This window comes from Mobula birostris, chromosome 26 (genome assembly GCF_030028105.1).
Source record: "Mobula birostris isolate sMobBir1 chromosome 26, sMobBir1.hap1, whole genome shotgun sequence".
Lineage (NCBI taxonomy): Eukaryota > Metazoa > Chordata > Chondrichthyes > Myliobatiformes > Myliobatidae > Mobula > Mobula birostris.
The window spans coordinates 21,308,045-21,320,234 of record NC_092395.1 but is presented as its reverse complement, the minus strand read 5'-3'; the positions used below and the strand labels follow the sequence as shown (position 1 = coordinate 21,320,234).

General features: G+C 43.9%; 1 protein-coding gene across 4 annotated transcripts in view; it reads right to left on the bottom strand.

The window, feature by feature from the left end:
* Nucleotides 1-12,190, bottom strand: part of LOC140188364 (spindlin-1-like) — a 127,389-nt gene that overhangs the window by 69,016 nt on the left and 46,183 nt on the right. Inside the window, exon 1 of one of the 4 annotated variants that reach the window (XM_072244567.1) lies at nt 10,278-10,372. The exons of the other annotated variants lie outside the window; for them this stretch is intronic. The gene's annotated coding sequence lies outside the window, so the exon portion shown is untranslated. Of the gene's footprint in view, nt 1-10,277; nt 10,373-12,190 lie in introns of those variants that run through there. 4 annotated transcript variants of the gene reach the window in all.

Here is a 12,190-nt window from a genome sequence, read left to right as displayed (position 1 = left end):
TCCCATTCCAGACAAAGCAACACACTTAATTGACATTACATCAATAACCTCAATGGTCTTGCCCCTCTCCTGGTTCTACCATCAGGCAGAAAGTGCAATAGCCATCGGTCCCAAACCACCAGGTTCAGGAATAGTTACAACCATCAGGCTACTGAATTGCCATGAATAACTTCATTCACCACTACTCTGAACTGAATCTACAACCTACAGACTCCCTTTCAAGGGCTCTTTGCAACATCTTCTCAGTCTTATTTTTATTTGCAGTTTTTCTTCTTTTGCATGTTAGTTACTTGTCAATCTTCATCTCTTCATGCACAGTCTTCTTCTAAAATTCCATTGCATTTCTCTTTTCCTGTAATTGCAAGAAAACGAATCTCTAGGTAGTACGTCATGGTAACGTACACTTTTACTTTAATAATTTTACTTTGAAGTTTTGAGCCAGCATATAATGGCTGCAGTGTGTTCCGTTTACAAAATGCACTGTAAATGCTCATGCGACAGCACTTCACAAACCAGGAACCTTTAGCAACAAGGAGGACAAGAGCAGAAGAACGCTACCACTGCAGCAGAACTCCTACAAATCACACACCACCCTGCATTAATATATAAATGTTGCAGCAGCACAAATGGGGCTGTTTTTACCGGAAGGACTGCGGACAGAACGAAAAGGCAGCTCATCACCACCATCTCAAGGCAGCCAAGGAACAGGAAGAAAAGCTGTCTTTGGGAATACGCTAAACTACTCGAGCATGGGTTGGATGTGTCAGTCGACCCCATTTTCAGTTCGAAGTCAGATAGCTATGACCTTGACTGACCCCAGAGACCTCTGCAGAAAATCTTGGCCAATGCCCCAATGCATGAGTGAGTACAGGTTGAGTACTCCTTATCCAAAATGCTTAGGGTTGGAAGTGCTTTGGATTTTAGATTATATAACGAGATAGCTTGGGATCGCCATCACTTCCGACTCTAAATTTATGTGCTACCAGTATGCAGACTTTGTCTTACACTTATACATTATGCATATATACTTAACAGTTAAAAACGATTACATACCATTAAAATAATAAAAATACAATGTGTGCAGGGTAACAAAAGCAGCATAGCTGCATTGCGAGAATACCCGAAACAGCTGTTGAACAACAACAAACAATGGCAGACTTTCAGTCTCCATCTACAAAGATTACAGTACATTGTATTTGTATTTGACTTTTTCAGGTTTTACATACGGTATAAAAACAATCAGCATTGTAGACTTATTCTACTGTTAGATTTTCCTCAACCACACTTTTTTAAAATCTCTGTAACCAGCCTGTTGAATATTCACAATTACCTTCAAGTTTCAGTTTGTCGTGATAGATCTTTGCTTGTTTCACGATCAGCATACCGCTAAGTGGTACATGTTCAGTCCAACACTGATGGTACACAATCGAGATCTTCATTTCTCGCTTTATGCAGTGTTTTTCTATTTTTGTTGACTTCTGTTCAGTACATATGTGAGGACACTCCTCAGAAGTGTTTGTGGTACACAGAAACCTGCTCATCACCTGGAAACCTTCTCAACGTCTTGTGTAATTTTTCATTTACGACATATGTCAGTGCTCAAAAAAATTCAAATTTTCGAGGTTGTTTGGATTTTGGAATTTTGGGTAAAGGGCACTCAACCTGTACTGCATTGCTGAAGACACTTGCTTCCTGGTAAGACTTTAAACAAAAAGACCCTCTCAGGGGAACACAGAAGACCCCCAATGCAAACGTAATAAAAAAACATTTATTTGGTCAAAATCACATCGTTCGTTGCAGCAACATGTTATGCATAAACTGACTGCCCTTTTGCCCACACTGTAACACTGGTGTTCAGTGACTGGCATGCCAAGGACCAAGGTCCAAGGATGAATTGGAAGTCTGGAAGATGAGGCCCACCGGCCAGAGAAGAGTCTGTGAATCTCTGCTCATCCAGTGAGGAGGTTGAAGCATAGTGTCTGCAGGACTGAGTCTGTGTCCACTGAAAGCTGTCCTGGGATTAAAGGACTGTGTACGTGTATGGGTGCGAGGAAGGAACAGGGCTTGTTCATGGACTGAATGGCCTACTGATCCTTCTAAAAAATATACACCTTCCCTTTCATTTCCAACCACCGCCCTCTACCAATTCACATTCAGGATAGGGAACTCAGAATTGTATTCAATCCTCTGCGTATACCAGGTCATTAATCTCCATCAGGATAGTCATAACAACAGAGCTGGCCTGGGGGAGGTGAGAGAATGCAAAAGAGAGAGAGAGTGAGAGTGAGAAGGAGAGTGAGGGAGAGAGGGAGCAAAAATGAGAGTGGGGGGAGAGAATGACAGAGTGAGTGAGAGCAGGAGAGGGAGAGAGCGCAAGACAGATAGAAAGAGGGCAAAAGTTTTTGAAGGTGAAAGTCGAATTGTGATTACTGAATCATTGTACTGTAACTACTGCTAATGCCTCTATTCAAATTAATTCACATGATATTAGCATCACTGGTGAGACAGCATTTTAATGCTCATTTACGGATTCCCCTCAAACTAAATGCCTTGTTCAGCTATTTCGGCCGACAGTCAACTGTTACTCGGGATCTGGATTTAAGTTCTTAATTAATCATGGCCTTCACCAAATACCTCAGAATCCAACAGGCCAGAATGATAATTACGACAAGATAATTTTGGGCACAATATTTATATCCAACTATCTTCCACTCATATTTTCCCGAGATATTACCATTTTTTTTACTGGAAGAAGATGTTGCCATTCAGAGTTCACATTTGCTATCGAAGTTGTTACGTACCCCGTAACTGGGTTGCCAAACCAGGAGAAATAAACCACTTAGTTGGAGTCTGGATTACTGGAACTAAGAAAGTTTTATTAAAGAAATAGGTAACACAGTACTCTAATAGTAAGGATATAAACGCAACAGATTAGCAATGATAAAACACACATGTACGCATAACTAGGGTAATAGGAATCAAACAAGCTCTATCGCAGTCTAGGGGTAAAATGATCAGTCTCAAGTGACGCAGAGTTCAGTTCAGCTTAGTACAGTTCACAGCAATCGTTGTTGTGCCGTTGGAGAGAGAGAGAGAGAGAGAGAGAGAGAAGGATGATATGCAAATCGGATTCAGACAGATCTTGATGTTCTCCGCAGTTAGCTTTCGGGCGAACCCTTTTAATGTCTTCTGTGGTCACCGACTGTGACCCCTTCGTTCCGGATACGACCGTTCTTCTGCGGTGAACCCGGCACCCAGGCAAGGGTGGACACACACACCAGGTTCCCGCCGATTGTACCTTTTCACCCTGTGCGTCTATGGTCGGTCCCGTGACCAGACCTCCAAACACCCATCAACTTGTGGGGGCACACCGCTCTTCCAGGGTCTCGTTATCTCGTGATCTTGTGGTGTCTGTCGTGCCTTAGCGAACCTGTTCCTTTTATCCCCCTGCTGGGGTATCACCTGTCCACCAAACTTCAAACAGTTCAGGTTCAAAGCAACCGGTCTGTCAATACTCGGAACTGTGTTTCTTTTCATTAATCTCTCTCCTCTCTCATTAACATTTTGAACGCTTCTCCATTTGTCTCTCTTATCTCTCTCATCAGCATCAATCTTCTGATAACTTGGCTTTTCGTCACACCCCTACCCTTCAAAGGATTTTTACTGGGGTAAAAATTATAGGCATGAATACATTATTAGATACACACTAATATACAGAGTCATCAGCTATTCGGCTAATACAGAGAACTTTAAGTTGTCAACACCTTGACAGACAGTCAGCAATCACATTGTCCGTTCCTTTTATATGTGTTATTTTAATAATCCTCTAAGACCAGGCTCCAACTTAGCAAACTTCATAGTGGCCAAAAACACTAATGGGTTGTGATCAGTGTAAATTCTCAGTGGTTTCCGTCCCAGACAAAGATAACAAGGGTCGTCCCACACAAACTTAGCATTCTTTGGCAAGAGCTTAGTAAGAGGGAGGGTAATATCCGCAAAGTTTTTGCAAAACTTCCGATAGTACCCCACCATCCCCAAGAACCTTCTCAGGGCTCTCTTGTCTGTCGGGGTGGGAACTTCAGAGATAGCCCGCACCTTAGCGTGCATCGGTGCCAGCTGCCCCTGTCTTACCACAAATCCCAGATAAGTGATCTTTCCATGGCTGAATTCACTTTTTGCGAGGTTCACTGTCAGGCTGGCTTCAAACAACTTTTTAAACAGCTCCTCCCACATGTCACTCCAGACCACTAAATCGCCAATATACGCTTCTGCGTTCTTTAGCCCTTTTGTCACTGAATTAATCATCCTGTAGGGGTGTTGCTCACTAGGCTGACCTGATGTGACAACAACACTATGTCCTGGCTCTTTGCATCGCCTCGGGACATCCGGACATACGTGTGCGTGCCGGTTAATTAGCTTTATCGGCAGCTCACTTTGTTCGGGGGTTAAGTGAGAGAACTCATCAGCAAAGCTGGCCAAAACAATAGACTTCTCCCATCTGGTCGGCACCATACTTATCTTTTCAAAATGGGTTTTCCCCTTATCAGGTGGCACCCTAGCCTCATTAATTTTTGTGATAACACCAACAACTAGATCTGTTTTCTGATCCTGGTAAGCTGTTAGCATATCAATAGCCTGTAACTGTGTTAGCTCACGTCTACAATAGTCAATAGCATCCTTCCTCCTGTGCGGCCAGTAAAACTCTTTCATGATTCTACTGACTGTTTTCCTCCCCCCAAAATGTCCACCAAGGGGTATCTTGTGGGCCAGGTTAAGAATCTCATCCCCATAAATTTTTGGCACCACCCCCCATTCCTCATCTGCGGACACGGTACTTGGTCTCCATTTCCTACTTAGTACTCCCTCCTTCACATAATAGCCCACTGGCTCCCTTTTTAATTCTGCTTTGGAGAGAGCTGTCTCCACCAAAACCATCAGCTCCTCGTCTCGCTCCTGTGCCTGTACAAATTCCTTCCTTGCTAATGATAAGTCTACCTTAACTTCCATTTCACTATGCTGCTTCTCACGTTCTAACCCCTCCTGGTACAAGGCTGGTAAAAACGTCTCCGCTAAATCACATTCGCTTCGGCAGCCTTTCTGGACATGCGCCGAGTCACTGTACAAACGGGATAAGCCTGTGAGTCCATGGGCGGGGCCTCAATGCTGGCAGGCTGGCTTGTCAATCTTACTGCTGGGTACACCTCTCCACCAGCGAGATCATTACAGAGTAAGACCTCCACATCTTCCATCGGTAGTTCAGGCCTCACCCCGATCATGACCGGTCCAGAGACAAAGTCGCTTTTTTAGGTGTACCTGGTGCAAAGGTACCACTTCAGTCCCTTTCCCAATGCCTTTTATCACCCTGACCTCCCCAGTCTGGGTCTCTGAGCTAAAGTCTAACACACTCTTTAATATCAATGACTGACAAGCTCCAGTGTCTCTCCAGATCTGTACTGGAACTGGGTTTAACCCCTCCTTCACCGACACCAATCCGGCCGAGATAAACCTCTCGCGCCCTTCCTGAACTTTATCAGACCTCTTCTTCCCTAGCGGTTTGTTTACCAGCTCAATACAGCCAGTTGGAACCGTCGTTTTCCCTTTCCCCGTCTCCTTCTTTGGGGCAAAGCACCTGGATGCAAAGTGTCTGGCTTTCCCACAATTATAGCATACGACCCCAGGAGACTTCCTACCAAACTGCTCCCGGTCTACCTTATCCCTCTCACTAGTCCCCGGCTTACTTTCTGACTTTTCTGGCGGACTCTCCCCGCCCTCTTGACTACCCTTCTGGTAGCCTTTACTCGGGGTAAACTTCGCTTTGTGCGTTAACGCATATTCATCCGCTAACTTAGCAGTTGCGGCTAAGGTGTCTGCCTCTTTCTCATCTAGGTAGGGTCTCATACCTTCAGGGACACAACCTTTAAACTGCTCAATCAGTATTAGCTGTAGCAGTCTGTCATAATCCCCACTGACCCCTTTCGAGGCGCACCAATGCTCACAATACATCTGCATCTCACGGGCAAACTCTAAATATGTGCGGCCCCATTGCTTCCTCGCATTCCGGAACCTCTGCCGGTATGCCTCTGGGACCAACTCATAAATCCTGAGTATGGCCTCTTTCACCACATCATACCTCTGGGCATCTTCTGTGGACAAGGCCGAGTACGCTTTTTGGGCTTTTCCTTTAAGTACACTCTGAAGCAAAACAGCCCACTTATCCCTCGGCCAGTCCTGACTTGCAGCAACTTTTTCAAAATGGAGAAAGTACCGATCAACATCAGCCTCCTCAAATGGGGGAACCAGCCTAACCTCCTGGGTCGCCCTGAACCCTCCACCTTGGTTCGGCATGGGCCACTGCACTAGCGTCATCCTTAACTTTTCCAGCTCAAATTCCCTTTCCTTCTCTCTCTCTTCCCGTTCCAGCTGTTTTATTCTCTCTTCACATTCTAACTGCCTGTCCCCCTCTTCTCGCTCCAGCTGTTTTACCCGAAACTCGTGCTCGAGTCTCAATTTTTCCATCTGCAGCTGTACTGCTTCTCCACCAGGTTTGCCCATAGATACCACCTCAAGCTCCCCTTGGGGAAACACACCTTTAGATACATAATGCTCTATGATAGCTCTGTGCAACTCCGCTCTCCTCATTGTCGACTTCCCCTTAAAAGGATTCAACCATTTGGCCACAGTTGCCAATTCTGATTTCCTGGCATCCTCTAATGCCTCCAAGGTTGGCGCCTTTATAAATTCCTCAATCTCCATTTCTGCTGTTTGCCCTTTCTTTCTTTCGGGAATTTTAACCCAATCAATTTACCCAGTCCCAAATTTGGCGTTCAAAATCGCAGACGAGATCCCCAATTATGTTACGTACCCCGTAACTGGGTTGCCAAACCAGCAGAAATGGACCACTCAGTTGGAGTCTGGATTACTGGAACTAGGAAAGTTTTATTAAAGAAATAGGTAACACAGTACTCTAATCGTAAGGATATAAACGCAACAGATTAGCAATGATAAAACACACATGTACACAGAACTAGGGTAATAGGAATCAAACAAGCTCTATTGCAGTCTAGGGGTAAAATGATCAGTCTCAAGTGACGCAGAGTTCAGTTCAGCTTAGTACAGTTCGCAGCAATCGTTGTTGTGCCGTTGGAGAGAGAGGGAGAGCGAATATGCAAATCGGATTCAGACAGACCTTGATGTTCTCCGCAGTTAGCTTTCGGGTGAACCCTTTTAATGTCTTCTGTGGTCACCGACTGTGACCTCTCCGTTCCGGATCCAACCATTCTTTCGCGGTGAACCCGGCACCCAGGCAAGGGCTGACACACACACCAGGTTCCCGCCGATTGTACCTTTTCACCCTGTGCGTCTATGGTCAGTCCCGTGACCAAACCTCCAAACACCCACCAACTTGTGGGGGCACACCGCTTTTCCAGGGTCTCGTTATCTCATGGTGTCTGTTGTGCCTTAGCAAACTTGTTCCTTTTATCCCCCTGCTGGGGTATCGCCTGTCCACCAAACTTCAAACAGTTCAGGTTCAAAGCAACCGGTCTGTCAATACTCGGAACTGTGTCTCTTTTCGTTAATCTCTCTCCTCTCTCATTAACATTTTGAACGCTTCTCCATTTGTCTCTCTTATCTCTCTCATCAGCATCAATCTTCTGATAACTTGGTTTTTCGTCACAAAGTATATACACCATACACTACCTTGAGATTTATCTTCTTGCAGGCACTTACAAAACAAAGAAACGTAACAGAACTCACTAAAGAATGCACATAACAAGACTGCCACATTTCCAAATTGCATAAGGGGTCAAATAGTTGGAAAAAAATAAACAAAAACAACATGGAACCAGAACCATAGAGTCTCCGAAAGTGGAACTAGTTCAGCGTTGAGAGGAGTGAAACCCGTTCAGGAGCTCAATGGGTGGCGGGCAACAACTGCTCCCGAACCTGGCAGCGTTGGACCCAAGATTCTTGCACTGCCTGCCTGGCGGTAGTAGTGAGAAGAAAGGGAGACCGGTCAAACGTAGGTAAGCAGTGCTAAACAACCTGCTCATTTTCCACTCTCGTTCTCAATGATTTTAGTCTTCTTCAATGCTTTAATTGGCGTGGAATATTGGAGCCGATCACATGCTCATCTTGCATTATCAGGCCTTGACGCATCATCCACCCTGAGCAACGGCTGCCCCAGCTGTACCCACACTTTCCAGCCTAGTCTGTCAAATACCCATGGAGAGTGCAATTGCACCATATCATTTAGTCAGTTCCAAAGTACACTGTTAAAAGGTAAACGCCAAGTTCACAACTGCAGTAATGGCAGTTCAGAAGATGCGTATCTACTGGAGTATCTTGTACTTTTGTGAGCTGCTTGCAAAACTTTGCCATTGGTTGCCAGCGTCATCTTATTATCAAATTGTCTGCTTTTATTACATCTGCACTTTAATTGGACTTGATTTCAGAGTATATTGAGCTTATTTGATGAATAAACCTTATTTCCACTGAGTGGCCCATCTACTTAATAGTAAATGCTCTGCAACTATTCAATGGCGACGACTGCATAATTTCCATGCTAACTAAACTTGGTAACCACAATGTTAAAAACAACTGCAATTGATTTTATACCTGTCATTTATGTGCAACTGTCACTAACTCAGCCTATTTCAGGTCACATTTTATTCATCAGCCATAGAAGAGATGCAGCCTCTGATCACTCTGGTCCAACTTCATACAAACTTAAGACAAAGGAGTGGTAGGTCATTCGGCCCGTCATGTTTTTTGTGCCATTCACTCAGATCCTGGCTGATCTTTACCTCAGTGCCGCCTTCCTGCACTGACCCCAATATCCTCCATTCTTACACTATAGAAACATGCTGACCATGCTGACCAACTTGACCATTTATAAGAAATCCTGGCATATGGATCACATCCTTCTAAGCCGTAGCTACCTTTATGCCTGTTTAAATTATCTGTTGAACTTCGTGACCTTAACCAGTCCCACTACCTCCTCTGTAATAGTGCTCCAGCTATTAACCTTAACCCTCAGATCCTCTTCAAAACTCCTTTCTCTCACCTCAAACTCATCTTCTAGTTTTTAATGCCACCATCATGGCAAAAAGATTTTGTTCATCTACTCTGTCTATGACCCTCATAATCATATATATTTTGAATATAGAACATAGAATACTGGAGTAGTATAGGCCCCTCGGCCCACGATGTTGTGCCTACCTTATAACCTAAGCTTGCTGAATAACTGAAGGATTGGATTGATCAAACCAACCCTACCCTTCTTACATAGCTCTCCATTTTTCTATCATCCATGTGCCATCAGATCACCCCTCAGCCTTTTTCAATCCATGGAAACCAATCTCTCCCCATAACTAAAGTCCTCCATTTCAGGCAACATCTTGGTGAATACTTTCTCTATTCTCTTCAGTGCAATCACATCCTTCTTATAGTGTGCTCTCCAGAACAGCACACAATATTCCAAGTGTTGTCTAACCAATACTCTATGAAGTTGCAATATAACACCAAACAGTTATATTCCACGTGCAAGCATGCCACATGACTTCTTCCCCACTTTATCAATCTGCGTAACCCTTTCAGGGAACATTGGTCTTGAACCACTAGGTCCCTCTGTTCATTCACACTCCTTAGTGTGAATGAACACTAAGGCAAGCATGCCACATGACTTCTTCCCCACTTTATCAATCTGCGTAACCCTTTCAGGGAACATTGGTCTTGAACCACTAGGTCCCTCTGTTCATTCACACTCCTTAGTGCCTTATCATTTATTATAATTTTCCTACCTGTATTTAACTTCTCAAATTACACCACCTTACACTTGATGGGATTAAGTTCCATCTGCCAATGCTCAATCCAAACTTTCATCAGATGTATAAGCAGCTGTAGATTTCGACACTATACATCAATCGATTGATCAGTTTTCTGAACACACTGAGTGACCAAAACTTCACAGGTAGATACTTTCAAAGATTCGCTACTGTCTGGGTAAAGGTTTCCGCTCATCCCCATCCTGAATGTCCAGTCCCTCGGTTTGAGTATGTGATCCCTGGTTTTAGGTATCTCAGGAAAGGGAAAAATTACTGGAGAGCAGAACAATATCCAGTCAATTAAAACTGTTGCAACTGCCAAACAGTCAAAACCTGATAAATAACCTTCAATCCCCCTAGTCCAATAACATAAATTACCATATATTCAAGTCCAATAACCCTACAAATACTGTGGTTAAAAGAGCAGGTCAGTGCCTGCAGCAAGTAACTCACCTCCCAATTTTCCAAAGCCTTTCCACAGTTTGCAAGCAGAAATGTGATGTACTCTCTGTTTTCCTGAACGAGTGCAACGGCAATGCAGTCTGCTTAATTACAGCCTGTTCACCATCATTCTTGTTCAGCTGCTTAGATCACTAACGCTTCTGCTGCAAGCTGCAAGAGGCAAATTACAGTGTCGGAGCAGAAGCCAGAATACCATGGATCAGGGATGCAATTTTCAATCCTGCCATCGCGGTTGGGAAATTTAAATTCAAGTAACTGAATAAATACGCAATTGAAAAAAAGGACACATTGCTTTTGCGGGTGGCTTAATAGTGTAGTGGCTAGCACAATCACTTTACAGCGCTAGCTGTACGATCGGGGTTTGATTCCCGCTGCTGTCTATAAAGGAGCTTGTACATTCTCCCCATGACCAGTTGGTTTTCTCCAGGTGCTCTGGCTTCCTCCCACAGTCCAAAAGACGAAAGAACTATGGTTATTGAGCTGTGGGCTTGCTATGTTGGCGCTGGAAACATAGTGACATTTGCCTAGCAAATTTCTCGCTGAATTGATTTGATGCTAATGAAGCATTTCACTTTACGATTCAACCTACATGTGATAAATAAAGATGATCTCTAATCTCTTGGAACTAAAAAAACATTTGAGAAACTGTAAAGGGAAATTGGATAGTCTAGGTTTCAGATCAAGAACCTTCATCTCAACTATGAAGTTCTGAATAACTTCATCTGAACTTAGCGGAGTCAAGGGATATAGGGAGAAGGCAGGAACAGGGTACTGATTGTGGATGATCAGCCATGATCACAGTGAATGGCGGTGCTGGCTCGAAGCGTCGAATGGCCTACTCCTGCACCTACTGTCTATTGTCTATTGAACTTCATTGCCTATAAACTGTCCTGGGATCCACCGAAGGGGATGTGGAAAATACACTATATATTTTCACGCATGTCACCGTCCTCCTTATTCCCTGAGATACTGAAAACAGCTAATGGAGTATGGAATATCTGCAGCTACTAAGATCAATAAAACTGTACCAGGAAGCAAAATTTTATGTTCTCGGATAAATCGTGCACTCCATTTACAAAGTTTTCCTTGCTCAGGGGGCAATTAGGCCTCAGGTCTCTTCAAGTGGCAGATAGCATATCGCCCATAAATTTCAGCCATAACATTTGTGCATTGATTAGCTGCATTGTAAATAGCATTTCCTGATCTTTATGGATCACTTACACACACAGTAAGTTCTTGTCACCCACTATTCATATTCAACTGTAGAGGTTAACCCCCTCCCTGGCCCACAGTACCTGGGCCAAGCTTCACTTCAGTTCTTGCAGCACATTATGTTTTCAGCTGAATCATAAAATTAATAGATATTACTTCCTTATATGGCCCAACATATTTGTTTTTGTTTCATTACATTCCTGAAAATTGCCTGGGAATATTTTATCAATTTAGTGGCACTATATAAAATTTGGTTAATGTTATTTTTATTTTTAAATTAGAGATACAGAACAATAACAGCTTCTTCTGGCCCAACGAGCCTGCACCGCCCAATTAACCTACTAACTTGAATGCCTTTGGAATGTAGGAGGAAACCACGGCATCTGGAGGAAACCCACATGGGCACGGGGAGAATGTACAACCTCCTTACAGACAATGGTGGGAAATGAACTGGGTTGCTGGCACTGTAAGGCGTTGTGCTAGCATACTACTCCTTTGTCTGGTTATCCAGCTTCTTAAATGCAACAATTCCATTTGCGTCAAATTCTTACACCTGACACCGTCACGTCCTAACCACTCACATTCTGAGGGTTCACATCTCCCAGTGGCCTTTTAATTCCACGTCCCATTCTCATTCTGACATGTCTATCCACGGCCTCCTCTACTGTAAAGATGAAGCCACACTCAGGTTG